This window comes from Gymnodraco acuticeps, unplaced genomic scaffold (genome assembly GCF_902827175.1).
Source record: "Gymnodraco acuticeps unplaced genomic scaffold, fGymAcu1.1, whole genome shotgun sequence".
In the NCBI taxonomy this organism is placed as follows: Eukaryota; Metazoa; Chordata; class Actinopteri; order Perciformes; family Bathydraconidae; genus Gymnodraco; species Gymnodraco acuticeps.
Window position 1 is genome coordinate 323,787 of NW_022990692.1, and position 21,864 is coordinate 345,650.

The 21,864-nt window shown below is 43.3% G+C and overlaps 1 protein-coding gene across 1 annotated transcript in view; it reads right to left on the minus strand.

The window, feature by feature from the left end:
* gal3st3 (galactose-3-O-sulfotransferase 3) overlaps positions 1-1,966 on the minus strand; it is a 29,784-nt gene extending 27,818 nt beyond the window's left edge. The window contains exon 1 of the mRNA XM_034230457.1: positions 1,614-1,966. The gene's annotated coding sequence lies outside the window, so the exon portion shown is untranslated. The remainder of the gene's footprint in view (positions 1-1,613) is intronic.
* Between the last annotated feature and the right edge of the window lie 19,898 nt (positions 1,967-21,864).

Consider the following 21,864-nt stretch of genomic DNA (forward strand, 5'->3'; position numbering starts at 1 on the left):
GAACCTTTTCAGGTCCGTTATTGTAAATGACCTGCCGCAAAAAGGGATTATTAAGTCACCTTCCCTCCCTTCTCCTAACCTACTTCATGAAGACACAGAGGCGGGACGGATACAAAGGGAAGAGATAGACAGGACGGGATGGAGTAGCCTACATTTGGTTTTGAAATGTAACAAAATGGCAAAAAGGGTTTTTTTCCAGGTAAAAACATTGTCACAACCGCGTAACATAAAAGAGTATTTTAGCGCTTCAACAAAGGACCTGCAAGGACTTTATAAAAGGTGTGCTGCAGATTTACTCAATTTGCAATGACAATAAATGGAGAAAAGGAGCGCAATTCTCTCATATTTGTTTTATGACTCATCATTTACTTTTATAGCACATTTTGAGTTGTCTTTCTAATTCTGCAGCTTATCCTGACATAAAATGACTTTTTGGTTTGTTTCTCGTTACCAAAACGGAAGGATATGCTGGACACAAATGCCTTTAGGATGTTATGCTACATACATAAAACTGACATGACTTGATTGATCATCAAATCTAACTTTATTTATAATTCCCTTTTCAAACACAAAGGTAACTAAAAGTGCTTCACAAACCAAACACAGACAAGAAACATTACTGTATCCCGCTTTCCAGGTAATAACCAGAGTAACACATAGCTTTGTGATTGAAAAAGAAGACTTAATACGCAGGACTGAACAAACAAAGGGAATGAAATAAGAATTGATGTCCATGATGCTCTGCCTTATTAATTCATCTTAATGCTGATTTGATCAAACAAGCTTAATCACAGTTACATTTTTTGTTGATTCTCCTTACACTGCTTTGTATATATTCACCATCAATGACTATAATACTGCTTCATTCAACCTGCAATATGCTGCAAATGCAACCCTGAATGCCACACAATCAATATATTGTAACACCAAACAGGGTGAATGGAAACAACTTCATTCAATCTGCACCTAAACCAACCAATGGAGAGGAATCAGATGTGCTTTATGGAAACTATTGAACCGATGCAACAATTGGGGACCACTCCGTCCAATAAAGCCCCAGATATAAATAGTTGGATCATTAATTGTGTCCCCCCTCTCTCTCATGATATCTTGTGCGGTTAATCTTCGCGTGGCAGTTTAATTAATTTCCCGACATAGGTGTACACACACATCATAATCTCACTGAACAGGAGAAATCAATCATCCAGACAAGCCCCAGGCGCTCAAGGAGACGATCCCGGTAACACTACCCACCTCCTCCTTCTCTTCTCCTCATCCTCAACACACACACACGACGCTTGTAACAGCACGTATACATTAAATACAAACAAATCTCCTCACACTGCGAGATGTGGGGCAGATCAGGATGAATATTGGTGAAGGAAATCACTCCGCCGCGCATCTCCAAATGGCACACATGTCGCGGCGGAGCAGTGAACGCATCTTCCTGAAGACGTGCATAAAACCGCTTTTATGAAACACACATAAACATCTACAAAAATGCTCTAAACGGTCTCAGTTGTTTCCTTCTTTCATCTAAATTAAGGGATTAAAAGCTCCATGTAGGACAAGCGATGCTGATGTAACACAATGGGAACACGCCGTCACCCACCTTGTCATCCCGGAGCTGTGATGAGCTGTGACGGTCGTGGCGGTGATTTCTTTCCCCGCTGAAGAGCTCAGTGTCCCGGCCAGCCTGCTGCCGCTGCCCCCCGCTCTCCTCTCCTTCTTCGGTTCCTCTGTTTCTAATTCTTCCCTCTTTTTTTAAGGGGAAACCTCCGTTCCTCCTCCTCTTCTTCGCTTACTCTTGGCTCTTCTTCATGTGTTTGTAGTCGCCGGTGGTTCAGGTGTCGCAGTCAGTGAGGCAGCAGATCCGCTGTCTGTCATCTCCTCGTGCAACAAAACGGGAGAGACTGTTGCCCTATGATGCGGGCTAGCACATATGGTCCTCTCTCTCTCTCTCTCTCCCTATCTCTCTCCTCTCTCTCTCTCTCTCTCTCTCTCTCTCTCTCTCTCTCTCTCTCTCTCTCTCTCTCTCTCTCTCTCTCTCTCTCTCTCTCTCTCCTCTCTCTCTCTCTCTCTCTCTCTCTCTCTCTCTCACACGCACATGGACCTTATCCTGCTCCTCACACACTGTCTATGATATATAACATTGCCTGGAATGACTCACTGTAATCCCCTAATGACTCATAGTGAGGGAAAGAAAAGTGGAAACAGAGGTGCTTTTTCCTGACATAGGCTAATGCACACAACTACAGCCAGTCCAAACTAGTAAAAGGTGACACCCTAAATATTACCACATTACATGCATCAACAAAATACCAAACCTGTTAGGAACCACAAAGTGATCTAGAATTCCTTAATTAGCATTCACATTGTTACAGCAAAAGTATAGATGGAGACCAAACATTTAACATCATAGTTTTTACTGTTTTACCACACAACGTGCTTTGGCAATGCTGTGTTTGGTTATCATGCCAATAAAGCTTCCTTCAATTTGAAAGCAGTAATGCTAACTGTGTCCCGTGTTCTTTACTGCAAGCTAGATGCATCCTGCTGCTGTATTGAGCTTCTATGTAAAAGCATCTGTCATGCAAATGCAGTTAATTTGAATCTGAACTGGAACTTGAGTGCTGACTGGTATGTAAATGTCTAGCAATGCCAGGGGCATATTTAGTGATTAGTGGGCCCCAGGCAAAGCTAGGAATGGGGCCCCCTCATGCATTATTCTCACGCTTTTTCCTAACAGGGAATGTTGTTATTACTGAGGGTACTGATGTTGTAGATCTAAGCCTTTACATCCGTTACTACGCACAGACACACAGACTCATTGCACCCACACACACACACTTTCTTTGTCTATGCCTAGAGACATTGAGTAACTTCAGTGGGCTTCCTAATTTTAGCTTGATCATGTTTTGAAGTCGTTGCGTTTTGGCACAACACTAAGTCTAACAGTGCAACAGTCTAAACCAGCTAACCTTTGGAAATGCAATGCTAATTTTCTGGAGTGCCCCTGGAATGCTCTCTTGTTCGAAACCCGCTCCCGCCCCCACTGTGTCAGGCCGTTGTTGTCTGGGCAAGACACTTCACCCGAATTTGCTGTGGGTATTGTCCACAGTAGATGACCATTACATGTATGTATGATCTGTATGATGGTGGAATGAGCTCCCCATTGACATCAGGACAGCAGATTAGGCTTGCACATCTTCCGGCGCAAACTGAAAACTCATCTCTTTCGACTCCACTTCGAGCGATAGATTTATTAACAAAGCACTTATATACTAATAAAGGACTGGCTTATCTAAAGCCAGTTGAGTAGCACTTGAAATGTTTGGCTCTATGAAACCTGATGTACTTATATGATTCTGTTTTCTTCAAGGTTGTGTCTTCCTGGTCGAATGTACTTATTGTAAGTCGCTTTGGATAAAAGCGTCAGCTAAATGCAATGTAATGTAATGTAATCTGTATGTGTAATGTGTATTTGTAAAGCGCTTTGAGAGTCATTGATAAAGTGCTATAATAAATATAAGGATTATTATTATTATTATCTTGTAGGAGTTACCATGGCTTAGGAGTTCAAGGTACCATCGCAGCTGTCCTTATCCAAGCCGGGGTGAAGACTTTGATAAATATTATTTGTCATACAGCCCTTTACTGCAGACTATCTAAAAAAGTCAAAAATATAATTAAAAAAAGATTCTATTTGTTGGCTACTTCTTCAAAACTACTTCCGTACAGAAAAATCCATTATATAAATGTCCCTTTTTGTAGGCCTTCCTGTTTATCATTCCTACAGTGAGTCATTGTGTGTTTTTGCTGCTCAGCGGAAGTTTTTTAATAATTTATTGTGCTTTTATCATCATAGTCTTCTTACACAGCTCAAGTAGAGTCTTATAATGAGTATCCTAGTTAAAAGACCATTTAGGCAAGTGACCTTATTCTGCTTTCTAGCTTTTTCACTCCCATTAAATCCTACTCTTCTGATGTTTCCCACTTTAATTGCTCAATGTTTTTCCATAGAGGCCCACATATCTTTCCGGGCCATGACAGGCAGGTTGTTTAAGTAATGATCTGGACTCTGGGGTGTAATGATTAAGTGAGGTATATGTTTTGTAGCCACACTTCAGCATATTGCATCCTATATTATTCCAGAGAGGAAGAGGACACTTTGATAAGCCGACCGGCCTCTTCCTTGTATTGATCCTCGTGTGATGAGCGGTAGAGTTTATCCACGGCTTGTTAAACACCCTAGTGGCATTATAATTCATTGACACCATAATGCTGAATGGCCAATATTCGAAGTGGCTATTTTTTTGGATTGATTGGATTTGTTTGCTGCTTTTTTCCTGGCCGGTGATCGATTTAATTGCAAAACTTAGGGAGGGATGTTTAGATGTATAGGCAATGATTTCGTTTTTCTGTCAATGGAATTTGTTTTATAGTCACTTGCTGTGCTTTAAACCAGTATTGTAATATGTAAAGTTCCACAATGATAACTCTCCTATCATAACTTTTATTAACTTCGTCTTCAAGTGAATAAATATGACACGAAAGTGTACAAGTATGTTGACTTATAGAAACCTCATTCAATGTGTTTGTGATTTATGTGTCTTATTCTGAAGTGTAGTTTCATCATTTCTGTGTATTTTGTGATCTTTTTTTCTTGCTCACAGCTTGTATTCACTTTGATTTAAAAGCTTTTTCAAACCCCCTTGTCCTACATCTCAGTGCAACAAGAGCCAAAAACACTTCATCCCTTTTATTCCAGTAAGCGAATGCTACAGCGCTGTCTCTACATTTTGTCTCTTAAATTCTGAAAAGAAGTGAACCCAGGATAGTCACATTTTTCACAAACATGGCCCCCTTGATCCCTACAGAAGGCGAGGGGGGGGGGGCGTTAGACGCTGTTAGACGCCGTCCCCCGGACACGCTTGGATTCATCTTCCATTCGAGTTGTCAGGGTGCAATCAGCAGACATGGAGAGTGCTCTGGCTGGGCCGTGACATTACTCTGACCTCTAAGGGGACCCTAGCACCACTAACAGCCCCCCACCCCCTCTGCATTATTCAGCGTCATGAGGTTGTGGATGCTGTCACCGGTAAAGCCTGGCTGCGGTAAATGGTTTGATTCCCTTTGGGTTCAGCCAGCTATAAACACTTTGCACTTGTGGGGTTGTGGTGCAGGTTGAACATCAGTGCACACTTTGCGCTCATAAATATTTCTGTTGCTTAACTTTACCGCCTTCAGCAACGTGTCAGGCTTCAGCAACGAAAAGTACTTGGAATATTTGAATTTATTTTTCTTTTGTCATGATTTTTCCCTATGGACGTTTATTAATAATCAAATTGCAAAACACAACAAATTGAAAAACAGTCTGATCTGGAATGTATGCAAAATGTAGTCAATCTAAATGTTTTACGTTTAATGTGTTAGAGAAACAATTATAATTCCTTGTGATTTTAACTGATTTTGATCGGTCAATCATCTCTCATGCTGTTGTTTATCCTTGAAGAAGAGCAATGGCTTAAATTGTTATCTAAAATTCAGGTGCCATGCCACATTTTTTATGAATTTGACAAATCTCCTAACAACTACAGTTTTTATTTGTTGGATGAGGCTCATAACTTTTTAATTATTAAAGACCTTGCAAATATAAATTGAGAAAAAAAGGTCCCCTTCGTTCGCTGTTATATTAACATAATATAAATAATAATATATAAATACATAATATAAAACATGTTTTGCAAGGGGATCAAATACTTATTTCCCACAGTTAAATGCATATCAATTTGTATATTTTATATAATTTCAATTTCTGGATTTTATTTTTGATATTCTTACTCTCACTGAAAAAATAAACCTACCATTAAAATGATAGACTGTTCATTTATTTTTTAAGTGGGCAAACAAAATCTGCAAGGGACCAAATACGTATTTCCTCCACTGTATGTCAGTGAGCGCCTGGTCAAATAGACAAAGCCCATCAAAGGTCCCATCAAAAGGAAAAACCTCCCTCTATTCAGCCGGCCTCCAGTCCGAGAGAAGTCCAGGTCCCAACAACAGCTCTCATCTCTGAAGAATGACTGTTCTCTGTTCTCTAGGCTGTACATTGTATCTGAGATGCGTGATGGAAGTCTGGATGAGTTTTTTGAGCATGAAAACTAGGCATGTCCACCATCATTGTCACAAATGGGCAAGCTGAGCACTGGTACCAAGTCAGATCGGTGGGCTGTTTGGAGGACCTGATTTCTTTACAAGAGAATGCATCTCACCCCACAGTACAGGTCATCATCCTTGATGGAGCTGCTCTTGTGAACATGCTACGACCTGGTGCTGCTAAGACGTTTTTTGATTATGTGCAGAAAGTGTTCGCACCATACTGACATGCTCTCAGCTGGAGCATGTCAGCAGAGTCGATGTCGTGTGGGATGAATATTTCCCCGAAAGTCTGAAGGCTGAAACACGCAGCAAGAGAGGGAAGGGAGTTCATAGACACGTTGAGCCATCCAGCGTCATTCCTGGAAACTGGCCAGAGTTTCTGCGCATTGAAGACAAGAAGGCTGAACCGTTCTCCTTCCTGGCAACCAGTGTGACAGCCTTCAAAACTGGCAAACAAATAATCAGTATTTTTCACCATGCACACATCAATCAATCAATCAATGTTTATTTATATAGCCCAATATCACAAATGTTACATTTGTCTCAGTGGACTTTACAGTTTGTACAAAATATCAGTATGACAATACGACACCCTCTGTCCTTAGACCCTCACATCGTACAAGGAAAAACTTCCGAAGAAAAACCCACAGTTTAAGGGAAAAATGGGAGAAACCCTCAGGGAGAGCAACAGAGGAGGGGATCCCTCTCCCAGGACGGACAGACGTGCAATAGATGCCGTGTGTAAATTGAAAAGATAATACATTAGCAAACATAGGTAGTCCAAATGTTTGGAAATGCATGTGTGTATAATAGGAAGATGAATCCACGAGGAATATCCATCCAGGACCTATGATCCAGGACCACAGCCACGACTCAAGATCCAGGACAGAGGAGCGCAGGATCATCCATGACTCCGGATCCCGGCGTATACAGACACCAAAAAGAAAGACATTTGGGGAAGCTGGGTTAATCGGAACATGAGAGTACACAGGTATAGACAGAGAGAAGGAAGAAGTAAGATGTCCCCTGACAAACTAAGCCTATATCAGCAAAACTAGGGGCTGAATCTAATCAGCCCTAACTATAAGCTTTATCAAAAAGGAAGGTCTTAAGCGCACTCTTAAAAACGGATAGGGTGTCTGCCGCCCGAACACAAACTGGAAGCTGATTCCACAAATGTGGAGCTTGATAAGAAAAGGCTCTGGCTCCCATTGTACTTTTAGAGACTCTAGGAACAACCAACAACCCTGCATTCTTGGAACGCAATGCCCTAGTAGGACAGTAGGGTATAATTAGTTCTTTAAGGTAAGATGGCGCCTGCCCATTAAGGGCTTTGTAGGCGAGAAGAAGAATTTTAAATTCTATCCTGTGTTCTATAGGGAGCCAGTGTAAGGCAGCCAGAACAGGAGTAATGTGGTCCCTTTTCCTAACTCTGGTTAGTACACGAGCTGCAGCATTTTGAATCAGCTGAAGCGACTTGACTGACTTCTTGGTACACCCTGATAATAAAGAGTTACAATAATCCAGCCTTGAAGTAACAAATGCATGGACTAGTTTCTCTGCATCGTTTTGAGGCAAGATATGCCTGATTTTTGCAATGTTACGTAGATGGAAGTAGGCGGGTCCTTGAAATTGATTTTATGTGGGCGTTAAAGGATAAATCCTGATCAAATATAACACCAAGATTCCTTACAGTCTCACTGGAGGCCAAATTAATGCCATCCATGGTTAATATATCCTTAGATAATTTGTTTCGTAGATTCTTCGGGCCAAGTACAATAACTTCAGTTTTGGTCGTGTTTAACATCAAAAAGTTTAAGGTCATCCACGTTTTTAAGTCCTTAAGGCAGTCTTGAATTTTATTTAGATGATTAATTTCATCAGGCTTGATTGATAAATATAGTTGAGTATCATCCGCATAACAATGAAAATGTACAGAATGATTCCTTATAATATTGCCTAACGGAAGCAAATATAATGTGAACAAAATAGGTCCGAGCACTGAGCCCTGTGGCACTCCATGGCTAACTTTGGTTTGCGTGGAAGATTCATCATTGACACGTACAAACTGAGAGCGTTCAGATAGATAGGACCTAAACCAGCCTAAAGCAGTTCCCTGTATGCCAACTAAGTGCTCTAGTCTTTGCAATAGGATATCATGGTCGATAGTATCAAATGCAGCACTGAGATCGAGCAAAACAAGAATAGAGACACGTCCCTTGTCAGAGGCTATTAGAATGTCATTTGTGACTTTAACCAGAGCTGTCTCTGTGCTATGATGTGTTCTAAAGCCAGACTGAAAATCTTCAAATAAATCATTGTTTTTTAAGTAATCACACAGCTGTTTTGCGACCGCTTTCTCAAGAATTTTTGAGAGGAACGGAAGATTGGAAATAGGTCTATAATTGGCCTAAAACCTCTGGATCGAGGTTGTGCTTTTTAAGAAGCGGTTTTATCACTGCTACTTTGAATGATTGTGGAACATAGCCTGAAATAAAGACATATTCATAATATTTAATAAATAAGTGCTAATTAATGGAAAAACTTCCTTCAACAGCTTAGTTGGAATTGGGTCTAACATACACGTTGATGGTTTAGAAGAGAGAATCATTGAATTTAATTGTTCAAGGTTTATGGCTGAAAAGCATTCTAGTTTACTATCTAGTGTAATATTAGAACTTACGTTTCCGGGAGCTGTTGATAACACTATACTGGTCAAAGGCAAGAGGTCATTAATTTTGTTTCTAAGAGTAACAATTTTATCATTAAAAAAAGCACATAAAATCATTACTACTGAGTGCTATGGGAATAGAAGGCTCAATCGAGCTGTGGCTCTCTGTCAGCCTGGCTACAGTGCTGAAAAGAAATCTTGCATTATTCTTATTCTCATCTATTAATGAAGAGTAGTAGGCTGCTCTCGCTTTACGCAGTGCTTTCTTATATTCATTGAGAGTAATATGCCAAATTAAACGAGATGGAGTGTCATTAAACACATGAGGAGGATAACCACATCCTACTGCACCTAGGAGATGCTGTGAAGGAAGGGTATAGCAAGGTGTCAATACGCACAGTTGACACAGATGTGGTAGTACTGGCAGTCACAGCAGCCCAATCCCTCAACATCACTGAGCTGTGGGTTGCCTTTGGAGCTGGGAAGAGCTTTCGGCATTTAGCAGCTCATGAGATGGCGAGATCACTAGGTCAAGATCTGTGTCAATATTGTTGGTGGTTCACCCCCCCCCCAACCCCAGGGGCAAGAAAGGGGATACATGGATGACGTTTGATTATGTGGAAGAGGGGTGTGGAAAAGCAGGCGCCCTCCCTACAGGCAGATCACGCAGACTCGGTGGGGGGGGCCTTAACCTCGCGGAGGGGGCCTAACCTCGCGGAGGGGGCCTCACCTCGCGGAGGGGGCCTCACCTCGCGGAGGGGGCCTCACCTCGCGGAGGGGCCCTCACCCTCGCGGAGGGAGCCTCATCCGAAGCGGCAAATGCGGCGCACCTTTATGCGCTTATGTTGGGCGCAATTAACTGTAGAAGCGCGCCACAGTTTCGCCAGTTTCCTCGCGGTGCTCCACCAGCAACCGCCCCCCCCACAACAACACACCACACAGAGGGGGCCTCATCACATAACTTGGTTTGGGTCGGTCGATCTGTCAGAGAGCGTTTGATAGTGTTAGTCTCTATTGTGCTCCTCTCAGGCGTTAGCGGCTCCCATGTTTTGATCGTCCTTTTAGTCTCCAAGTAGATGCAAGCCAGGTGGGAGTCGGTGCAGTTCTGCTCCAGGTTGACAAGGGGGGTGGAGAGACCATCAGTTTATTTCAAAGAAACTTAACAGTTACCAAAGGAATTATTCGGTGATTGAGAAGGAAGCGTTAGCACTCATTTGGGCGTTGCAAGCATTTCACTGTATATGTGGGAGCAGGAGGACCAATTTTAGTTTACCACCAGATCACAATCCGCTGACCTTTTTGCATTCAATGAAGTGTCCAACCAAGGCTGACGAGGTTGGTCTTTGTTTCTTCAGGCTTACAACCTTGATGTTAGGCACATTAGGGGATCCGACAATGTTATTGCTGACGCGCTGTCACGTGCTCCATGGCACTAAGTAGTTGTTAGTTTGACCTTGATGTGTATATATATGGACTGTCATACTGTGATAAATCTTTCTCGCTCTGCCCATGTGTTTTTTAAAGTCTTCTCAGATACTGGTGTTGCTAAAAGGGTGTGGCAGGGTGCTGAGGCGCAGGATTGCTGTGTGAAGGGTGGTGTATTTCATTGGGGTTCTGGGGGAGTGCCATAGTGTGTGGTTTTTGTTTTCCATGACTTTTTCCTTTGGTTTGGGATGGGGTTGGTGTGTGGTGCCAGTGGCCCTGGGGACAACCGACTTTAAGGGGGTTGGGGTGTGACGACCCCTGCCTCACTATCTCTGGTGGTGGGTATGCGTGTGTGAGGCCCTTTAAATGACTCTCCCTCTGTGTGTGCTCACGGGAATTGAGGACACATGGCGGCTGGAGCTAGCCGGATAAAGGACTGGACCGGATCTCGCTCTCTCTCTCTCTCTGGCAGGAGGACGCAACGTGAAGAGCAGTCACGACCACTGACCTTTTGTTTCTCCTGTTTGTGTCCCTTCAGCAGCAGCCAAATAAACTCTTTTTTTTCTATTCACGCTCTCGTTTCTGTCGCGCGTTTGTTGTGGCTGAGAGCCATGACATATAATATAATATATAAATACATAATATAAAACATGTTTTGCAAGGGGATCGAAATACTTATTTCCCACAGTTAAATGCATATCAATTTGTATATTTTATATAATTTCATTTCTGGATTTTATTTTTGATATTCTTACTCTCACTGAAAAAATAAACCTACCATTAAAATGATAGACCTGTTCATTTATTTTTAAGTGGGCAAAACAAAATCTGCAAGGGCCAAATACGTATTTCCTCCACTGTATGTCAGTGAGCGCCTGGTCAAATAGACAAAGCCCATCAAAGGTCCCATCAAAAGGAAAAACCTCCCTCTATTCAGCCGGCCTCCAGTCCATGTGAATTTCGTTCCGCTTTTCGATGCCTGAGGAAATGTTTCTCGCCGCTCTCCGTAGCCTACTGTATGACTGCAGCGGGGCGGGAAATGTAGCGTTGTATCCATAGATATATATATAAACACGTGTTTATATATATCTAGTGGTTGTACCCAGCGCCATATTATATTATATTATACTATTATATGGCTCTTGGGTTGTACACTTTCTACAGCGTAACCTGAGACCAGGGCCGGCCCGTCGCACTGGCGTTACGGAGCGTCCACAACAGCACGTGCGTTGACGCTTGGAGGGGGGCGAAGCTTGGGGATTTTTTGCGAGCAACGCTCCGAGCTCCGAGCTCGGCAGAATCTGCACCTGGCTCGCCGATAATAAATTATCATTACTGTTGTGGGAATATTTTCCAAGGCCCATAACTTTGACCCAGTTTAATCAGTTCAAACTGTCCTGACTGAGCACAGGCACCTGTAACCTTGGCTGCTGTGCTCTCAGTGTTTTGGTCTCCCTGTTCCTGCCTGTTGGGCGTCAGCTGATAGAGGTGTTATCATTCTATCTTGTTATGCAGCATGTTGATGATGCTCTCTGAACTAGCTAAATACATGGGTCTGGGGTAGAGTTCTTCAGAATTGACGTGGCAACTCTACCGTGAAGTCAGAACCTCTGACTCTTGGACTTGTGATGTGAATCCTCCGGCCGTTAACTCCAAATAAACCATCATGTGTTTGACATCAAAGCTACTGCTCTCTTCCCGTGTCTCCTTCCTGAGTCGGTGACTCCCACTGCATAGCTACACAGAAGTTTCCTCTACAATTACACCTGGGTAAACAGAGTCCATTCTCTTCGGTTCGAAACATAATCTCAGCAAATCCGACGACTTCTTCAGTTGCAGTGGGCGACATTATTGTCACAAGTAAGAAGGAAATTACATACCTAGGATCTATTCTTGAGGCAACCTCTCCTGTGACAAAATGGCATCCAATGTAATAAAAAAAGTCAATCAAAGAACTAGATTCCTATACCGGATCTCCTCTCTGGTAAACAAAAACACCCTGAAAACTCTGGCAGGAGCACTCATTCAAGGGTACTATGACTATGCTTGCACTCAATGGTACCATAGCACCTCCAAGGCTCTAAAAATAAAACTTCAAACATCGCAAAATAAACTGGTCAGACTACTGCTTGACCTTTCATCTAGAACCCACCTCACCTCTGCCCACTTTGACAACCTAGGATGGCTTAGAGTAGACGACAGAGTACAGCTACTTGCAATGGGCCTGGTCTACAAGATCCACTACACCTCTATGGTACCCATGTACATGTCAAAATTCTTCCCAAAGGTCAAGGAATACCATGATCATAGAACACCAGGAGGGAGCTCCACAAATCATGTGAAACCCAGATTTGGCACAAAAAAGGGGGAATACACGTTTCGCCAATTATGCCACATCAAGGTGGAACGCTCTTTCCCACAACTGTAAAGGAAAGTAAAACTATACTTACTGTAGAGGAAACTTCTGTGTAGCTTATGCAGTGGGAGTCACCGACTCAGGAAGGAGACACGGTAGGAGCAGTAGCTTTGATGTCAAACACTGGTGGTTTATTTGGAGTTAACGGCCGGAGGATTCACATCACAAGTCCAAGAGTCAGAGGTTCTGACTTCACGGTAGAGTTGCCACGTCAATTCTGGAGAGGCCTCTCTCTTGCCAGCCCATCTAACTGGTTTTGCAGAGAGTAAACAACATATTTGAGAAGATAGCCTAAACAGTGTGGGAACACTGAGTACGTGCGTCGGACACTTATGACCTCGAAGATTTCACACTTGGAGTCCACAAATACAGAGAAGGAAGTGGTCCCAGTGTACTCACAACACAGACCATCTGTGACCCAGTATTGACCGGTCACAGAATGGGAACAATAACATTATTGGCTAAGCAGCCTGTGTCCTTAAAGGAGGTAAACAGATATCAAGGTTGTCCTGTATGTCACATCTTGGCGTCTATGACAATTATTTCCATAACACTTACCTTCAAAACCTCTCTTAAAGAGCACCTTCGGGGGAGAGCATTGCAAAAACTGGCCCCGGTAATGGTACAAATCTCAACCTGTCGTTCATGGACAGCTTCCCCCCCCCCATCTATGTATATACTCGCATTTTAGACTCCTGTTTACTAACTGTATATCTGTAGACTTGGTATGTCTTAAATGTCCGGTTAGATGTATAGAACGAAATCTAAATGAAAATTGTAAACAAGCAATCTGTATGTAAAAAAAAAAAAAAACAACTGTATGTAAATTGTAAATAAGCCATCTGTATGTTCAAATATGTCTTATATGTCTTAAATGATATGATGAATTGGAATGGGGGACCCTGATGTAAACAAGACGAAAGTCTTTCTCCTGGGTCTGCATCCCCTTAACAATTGTATGTTTTGAGCTGTACTGTACTGTACCCAATATACAAGCTGTTATAAACTTTTCAATCATCATCAATCATCATCAATCAACCAACAACCAATCACATGAATCATCCCGCCCCCGACAATACAAAGCAATAGCAATGTTAAAACTAAGTAAACTGGATATAAATCCCCAAACAGGCGAAAAACCTACCAGTTTCCATCCACTGTCTCTGCCACCACTCCCTCCATGCCTCGCTCCTCCGGTTTGTATCCCGGTAGATGAACAGAGACTGATCATATAGCACCGGGTGATTCACTACCGCCTATAATGAATTTTTCCTCCATTTTTGGAATATGAGGAAATGACCTGCTTAGTCCTCTCCCACATACACGCGGTTTGATTGGCTAGCGATTGTACTGGCAGATTTGCATAAACGGGATTTCATTGGCTGACGCCTCCGTCTGAGGCGTAAAAAGTTGAACATTGCTCAACTTTTGAAGCCAGCAACGCCAGCAACGCTCCACGTCGCTTCCCACAATGCAGTTCGGCTAAAAGTGACGTCACCCCATTCAAAGTGAATGGGCAGAAGCGTTGGAAGCTTCAACGCACGCCGCTGTGTGGACGGGCCGTTACGGCCCCTACACATGGCGGCGTGCGTTACCGCTTGGCGGTGGGCGTGTCTGAAGCTTGGGGATTTTTTACGAACAACGCGACCAACAACCAATCACATGAATGTCCCGCCCCGGACATACAAAGCAAAGCATTCATGCTACATCCATGCTGGCTAAATATACTGTCTATGCTTGCTAGCTGTCCATTCAAACGAAGTACACTGGATATAAACTCCCCAAAAAGGCGAAAACCTACCAGTTCACCCACTGTCTCTGCCACCTCCCCCCATGCCTGGCTCCTCCGGTTTGTATCCCTGTATGTAAAGAGGGACTGGTCATATAGTACCGCCACGATCTTTTTCTCCTCCATTTTTTGACATATGGGAAATAACTGCGGTCTGGCTCTCCCAACATACACGCGGTTTGATTGGCTAGCGCTTGTAATGTCAGATTTGCATACGCGGGATTTGATTGGCTGACGCCTCCGTCGAGGCGGCAAAAGTAGAACATTGCTCTACTTTTGCAGCGAGCACCGCGAGAGAAGCTACGCTTTGCTCCCACAATGCAGTTCGGCGAATCGTGACGTCACCCCATTCAAAGTGAATGGGCAGAAGCGTTGAAGCGGCAACGCACTAGAGATGGCAAATCCGGATCATTTTATGGACTCGGAGTCTTCTGAGTCAATCATTGAAGAGATCCGGATCATACGAGTCATTTGAGTCATTTGAGTCATATGAGTCAGCATGACCAACAGTAGAAATCCTACCGGTGAAACCGAAAAGTTGTTGCATTTAACCAGCATATTAAACTAACGTTACATTAACCTCCGCTACACAGTGTCTTTTGCTTTAATAAAACATGTGTGTGTGTGTGCATTTTAAAAAATAAGTGTTTTGCATTATATGTATATAGTTATTTTAATATGTTCCTGTACTTAAGCTAATTTTGCACAATTGTGTTTTCATTTAATAATAATAATAATAATAATAATATAATAATAATAATAATAATAATAATAATAATTGTATAATTACATTTTATATATTCTAACTGTTTTGCAATTTTCTATCATTTGTTTCTTTTTGTGTGCCATGTTCAAAATAAACGAGTTTCCAAGTAAGATCCTTATTGGAAATGCAGATATTACAGGAGACTGTTGCACAACATGACCATTTTGTTAGAAGTCTACACTGAAACTTAATTTAGAGCCGGAAAAATCGCGGGATCCGTGAATCCAGGTCAATGATCGAGAGAGACCAGTAGCCTACGAGGACTCAGAGCCGTAACTTATAGCAGGCAGCAGATCCAGAGATCCAGCAGACTCGTCCCCATGCACGAATCTACAGCAGACTCAGCCCCTCCTCCGGCTCGCACGGCTCCGCGAGTCCCACGGCTCCCGCGAGTCCCACGGCTCCCTCGACGAGTCGCAGCAGACTCAGAGATTTGCGGACTCACGGCTCACTCACGGCTCACGGCTCACTCACGGCTCACGGCTCACTCACGGCTCCCGCGAGTCCAACGACTCACGGCTCACTCACGGCTCACGGGACTCGCGGGAGCCGGAGGAGGGGCTGAATTTGCTGTTGATTCGTGCATGGCGACGAGTCTGCTGGATCTCTGGATACAACAACGTTGTAATGTGATTGTACACGTTATAAAGAGAGTAAAGAGTGACGCAATTTATAGTTTTAATTGTTACGTCACATCAGGTGTAGGACTCAAAGGACTCGGGTTAATCGAGAGGGAGATCGTCACGACCGGCTCATTACTAGGATCCGGGTTAATGATCCGGATGAATCATGACTCGCCCATCTTACAACGCACGCCGCCTTGTGTAGGCTCCGTAATAGATGTTCGCCTAGGTCGCCAGATCTGTGGAGGCGCTGCGCTGACAGTTCTGGGAGGAAAAAAAATGTTTTGACCGTTGGTGCTCATCCTAATGTTCGGCCTTGATGTAATAACATTCATAATTAAGTAAATGTAACACCCTTTTCATCCCGGTTACACTTTTCATTTGCCCTGTACGATGGGCGCTGTCAGTGATGAAAATGGGGGATGTTGGCTTATCTGGCACCCGCAGCTCACAGCCAAAGTGCGAGTGAGCGTGGGAGCGAGCGAGGGAGAGAGGGAGCGTGCATCGGTACGCGCTGTTGTTATTAGCATCTGGTGCTAGCTGCTGCTCGGCCCGTCCACACACAGGCATGAAAAATAAACGGAAGAAGAAGATGTTTCTACAATGATGTGGAGGGAGAGTCCTTTCCAGTCAGACTGAGTGGCTGATAACTACAGCTCAGTGAGGTAAAGGACTCTGAGTGTTTAGATAGTTCACTTTAGTCTAAGTTATCTCAGTGGGCCTCAAACGTTTTGATCACAATTCACAAACAGATTGAAGCATTTTACTTTAAAATGTTCAAACATTTCTTCCCGGTATGCCTGAGAAGGCAGATATGCTTGTTTTCTCAACAAGAACTGTTTTTAAATGGGGGGGGGGGGGGGGGGGGGGTTTCCTTTAAAAGTTGGACTGTTGCACTGTTGTAGCTTCAGTGGTTCTCAGGTTACAGTTACATAGCAGTGAATATAAACAGACTGATTCATGTGAATATTACTGTAAACTAACCTGTGTAAAAGTTTCTCGAATAAATGTAATTTTTTTGGTGGAAGAAGCATGTATCATTTTTTACCCTGCCCCTCAAAGAATCGAAATTGAGAACCGTTAAGAACCGGAATCGAAAAGTAGAATCGGAATCAGAATCGTGGAAATTCAAACGATACCCAACCCTACTCGTGAGTGACCAAGGTGATGCAGTAGTTGGATGAGAATGGCTTCGTGTGCAGGTGGAGTCGCCGGACATCGGTCCGCACCCAATTCCGTGCAAGAGCTACTCTCCAATCCTTTCGAAAGGAGAAGTTTGGGAGACAAATTGATACTTAAAGACCTTGGACCGGACCAACCCGATTTGTATATATCGCAGCAAGCTCGTGAAAAAGACAAAACGTATCAACGAGGCTTCTCACGTAACTGGTACACCAGAAAGGCATGGCTAGCTGGATGCAAACAGGTAAATGCTGTCTTTTGTTTCCCATGCTTGCTCTTCAAACAGCCGGGGACAGATACGATCTATTCAGAAACTAGACAAAAGTTAAACAAGTACCACAGACTGTCTGTGTCATGGAGAATACAGTCGCTGGTTTATTTATGTCTGTATAGGCCGTTGTTGTGAGTGTGGACGGTCGGAGCATATATAACGTTAGCTTAGCCAAGCTCATTTAGAAAACACGCATTTTAAAAGGGTTTTTCGCCTGCCGTCTGTCTGCAGACTGGTCGAAGCATTAATTCATGGTTTTTACTAACCGGTATCAGTATGTTGTTAATTCGGCATCATTTTGAAACGTGCATTACAATTAAATCACGGTAAAATATGTTCATCTTGTTGTAGTTGTAGCCCCCTTGCCAGCGATGCTCTCTCTAGTTTAGCATGCTCAGCCCGACTCAGCCTGGTTGTTCCTGGCCCTAGAACCACGATTTTATGGGGCCAGAAAAACTGTGAATTAGGACCCGCTAGCCGGTACTAGGCCAAGTGGAAACGCAACCAAAAACGGGCCCCGCACGGCTCGGCACTGTCTGTGTCATGGTGAATACAGTCGCTGGTTTATTTATGTCTGTAGGCCGTTGTTATGAGTGTGGAGTGAGCATATACAACGTTAGCTTACCCAATCTCCATTCAGAAAACAAGCATTCTAAAAGGTTTTTCGCCTGCCGTCTGTCTGCAGACTTGTCAAAGCATTAATTCATGGTTTTTACTAACCGGTATCAGTATGTTGTTACGTCGGCATCATTTAGAAACGTGTATTACAATTTAATCACGGTAAAATATGTTCATTTTGTTGTAGTTGTAGCTCCCGAGCCAGCGCGTCTTGTTTGAATGATGCGAGTAAACACAGCTGGCAGCCGCGGTGAAACTCGAGCGACTAGAGCGATGCGATAGGAGCGTTTAGAGCGAAGCGAATATTCGCATCGCGTCCGGTCTGAACGCAGCATTAAAGCGAGCTCCGCGCTGCACTGGAAACGCGCCATTACATCACCAGAAGTCCTAATTTAAGGGGTCATTTCTCCCAAAAAAAATGTTTTACTCACTATATCAACAGCCCCACCAAAGATATTTTCCACCAGCCGCCACTGCTACCTTCATAAAAAGAGGTGCTGCAGCACAGGCAGTATGAGAAAAATAAAAAACGTTTTGAACATTAAAGCATGGAGACATGTCACTGCACAAAATACAAATGTGAACCTGAAAATAACCATAATAGTCATCTAATCTATAATTAACTGAATTAATTGATTATAAAAACCTTAGCCAATCCTACCGGGTGATATTTGGAGTCGCTCAAAACATGATATATTGTAGCCTGTACATGAGACTTTTATGCACAATGGAAATGGACCAATAATGTAGGGAGAGGCTTAGCCCTAGCCTTCATTAACCGTCTGTGTTATTGTCCTTTAGCTTTTTTAACTTGGTCTTAAAAGCATTTGAAAAAACCTTCCCTTTCTCATGAATATTTCATCAGCTCTGTGTTTTTGTTGGGTAGACTTCAGTCCTTTTTGCTTCAGTGTAAAGAATTTGGTATATTCCCTGTGCTAAAAATAAAGATCTGCTTGCCATAGCTTCATCGGTCGCTGAAACAAGAGCCACTTCACCTTCTTGAAGTTTATAATAAGGGACAAAAAACAGACTCTGGGTCAGTGCTAATGGGGTGGAGGGGATAGTGTCTCATTTAGTACAGATAAAACCTCTACTGTTCCAAACAGGGCTGTCAACACTTCCTGTCAGCACTGCTATATACACACACACACACACACGCACACGCACGAACACACACACACACACACACACACACAACACAACACCCACACACACTCACTCATCACTCACTCACACACACACACCTCTTTGTCAACCTCTTTGCTTCCTCATTTCCCTCCATCCCTACTTTCTCCTTTCTTCCTTTCTCTCCTCCCTCTGAATTTGCACTGATTAGGTTTCACTCTGCTTTCCATTTCTGTGTTACCTCCTGGTGTGTGTGTGTGGTGTGTGGTGTGTGTGGTGTGTGTGGGTGTGTGTGTGTGTGTGGTGTGTGTGTTTCTGTACGTACATATGTGTGTATGTGTGTGTGTTAATGAAATCCCCCTCCCCTGGACTCAGGTGTCACCGCACTCTCCCTCCACTCCTTTGAACAGAGAAGAGGATCAGCATAAGGGCAAAGGTTTTCGACAGTTTCCCATGTACGGAATAAATTAAGCGCTGCCGTGGACAATGTGTGTGAAAGCCAGGCCCGGCTCCAGGACGAAATGACTGAGGGGGCTGATAAAAAATACGAGTGGGCGATTTTTTTTCACAACAACGAAAAATCCTGGCAATGTAATTAATTGACACACCAAGCGTTTTTCTTTCTCACTGCTCTACAATGTCTTTGCTTCTTTATTTGTATTCTGGATTGACCCCTCTCATTCTGTTCTTTTCCTTTGATCTTTAACGATAGATAGTACATTATCAGATGGCTGCACTTTGGTTAACAGACTAACATTGATTTCCTCAATGTATAAATTGACAGGCTCTGTAATTATACCATAACCGTTTCTCCTCTATCCCTTAACTCGTCTTCCTATCAGATTTACTATCTACTCTATATCAGGATTAAAAAACAAATAATCTGGGGATTTTTTATTTCCAGGATTGAATGTTCAAATCAAGGCCTAAAACCTGGCATTTCATAACAAAGTGACTAATATATAAACCAAATGTAATATTAGATCAAATACTACACCAAATGGACAGTCCCCTGGTTTGTCTCTAACTGCCATGAGAAAAAGCAGATCAATGTTCCAAAATCCGTCACTAGATGTCGCTCATTGTACCGATACGGTCAGAGCCGGCCCGACCCATTAAGCGACATAAGCGGCCGCTTAGGGCCCCGCAGCCACTAAGGCCCCCCTAGCAAAAAAATAAATAAATAATAATAATCTCAGTACACTGTCGCCGTGATAAGTGTGTTTAATTAATTGTGTTAATATGCCTAGATTGCCTACTCTCAAAGTCATGTTTATTATTGAGTCAATCATATAATACATTAACCGTGCTTTACCTGAACCTCATCATGACACTAGAGAGGACGGCAGGACTCACGGCAGGATTGTAATTTCCCGTGTTCAGTGAATTCAGTGCTCAGTGTTCAGTGCCGTCCCCCTCTAGTTTGTGCTCACAAAAGCATTTACTCTGGGCCCTGCAGGTGGAAAACTAAAGAGGGGCTTCAAAATCCGGCAGATCAGGTGTTGCCAACACCTGATCTGCCGGATTTTGAAGTTTGCGATGGACCGACACATCACTAAAGTCAGCGTAAACGACCGCGATCTCCAACGGAGCCGGACATCCGTGTGTGTGTCTGTCTGGTTGCGGTGTGGTTAAATGCCACAGCATGCCAGTTGAAACAGTGAACGATCGCTATTGTGTACTTGTATGCTTAGGGTGTAATGGTATTACATTACATGTCACTTTTAAACATTTTTATCCAAAGCGACTTACATACTCAATACTGTGGGAAATCCCCACAGGAGCAATTTGGGGTGAAGTGTTTTGCCGAGGGACACAACGATATGCTGAATGCAGTGGGGTGTGAACCTGACCCCTTGATCCGAACACCAACACTCAACCCACTGCACCACACGCCTATTATACAAAAATATTGTAGGAGCACAGAAACAGTGTTCAAATTCTGCTTTTACCAACTGTAAGGCGTGGCTGTGGCCGTCAATAGGCCTACCAGAAAATAAAGAGAACGTTTTCGACATTGAAGGCTCGTGATCTGTGATTTTGAATAGCGGTGAACGCTACAATATGAACAGGCTCGTGCTTGGCCCACTGGTATTGTTTGTTTATTTATTTTGAAAATTAACTAGCAACGCCGTGCTGTCATATAGCAACTGCTAAGCTACTGCAGCAAAAAAAATCCTGGCGCCGCCCATGCTGCCTGCCCACAGATCTGATCTAAACGTAGTAACGTGTGTTGGGGGAAATAATTGTGACATTTTTTACTTTTCGATGGATGAATGATGCTCAAAGTGAGGGGGCAAAGAATACAACTGAGGGGGCAATGCCCCCTTTTGCCCCCTTGTGGCGCCGGGCCCGGTGAAAGCTCAATACACACACACAAAAGGTAGTGTTTGAGTCGATGCACACCGGCTCAGGCTCTCTTAAAGCCTATGGTCATATTACTGAGCAGGGGGTCAAAGGTCAAAGCCAATGAGCCGCCAACACAGAAGGAGCTGTGTTCTGGCTGAGCTGCCACTCGGCTTTCTTTGTGTAAAACATCGGCCTCTTGGGTGTGTTTTGACGTGATGAAGGAGGACTCGTTCTGGATCAACACCCACATGCACAACGCAGATGTATGTCACTCTCTAAAAACTCATCACCGAATTGAGTTGACGATCTAGGAGCTTTTATTTAGACTTGCGACCCCAGATTTTTTCCGACATCACGGTCATCTGCTGCTTTACTGTGGCTTAGCTCAGCTTTCAAAGAAGATGAAAAGAGATATTGATAGGGATGTAATACACCCACACACACAACAATGGTCATCAGCTTAGTGG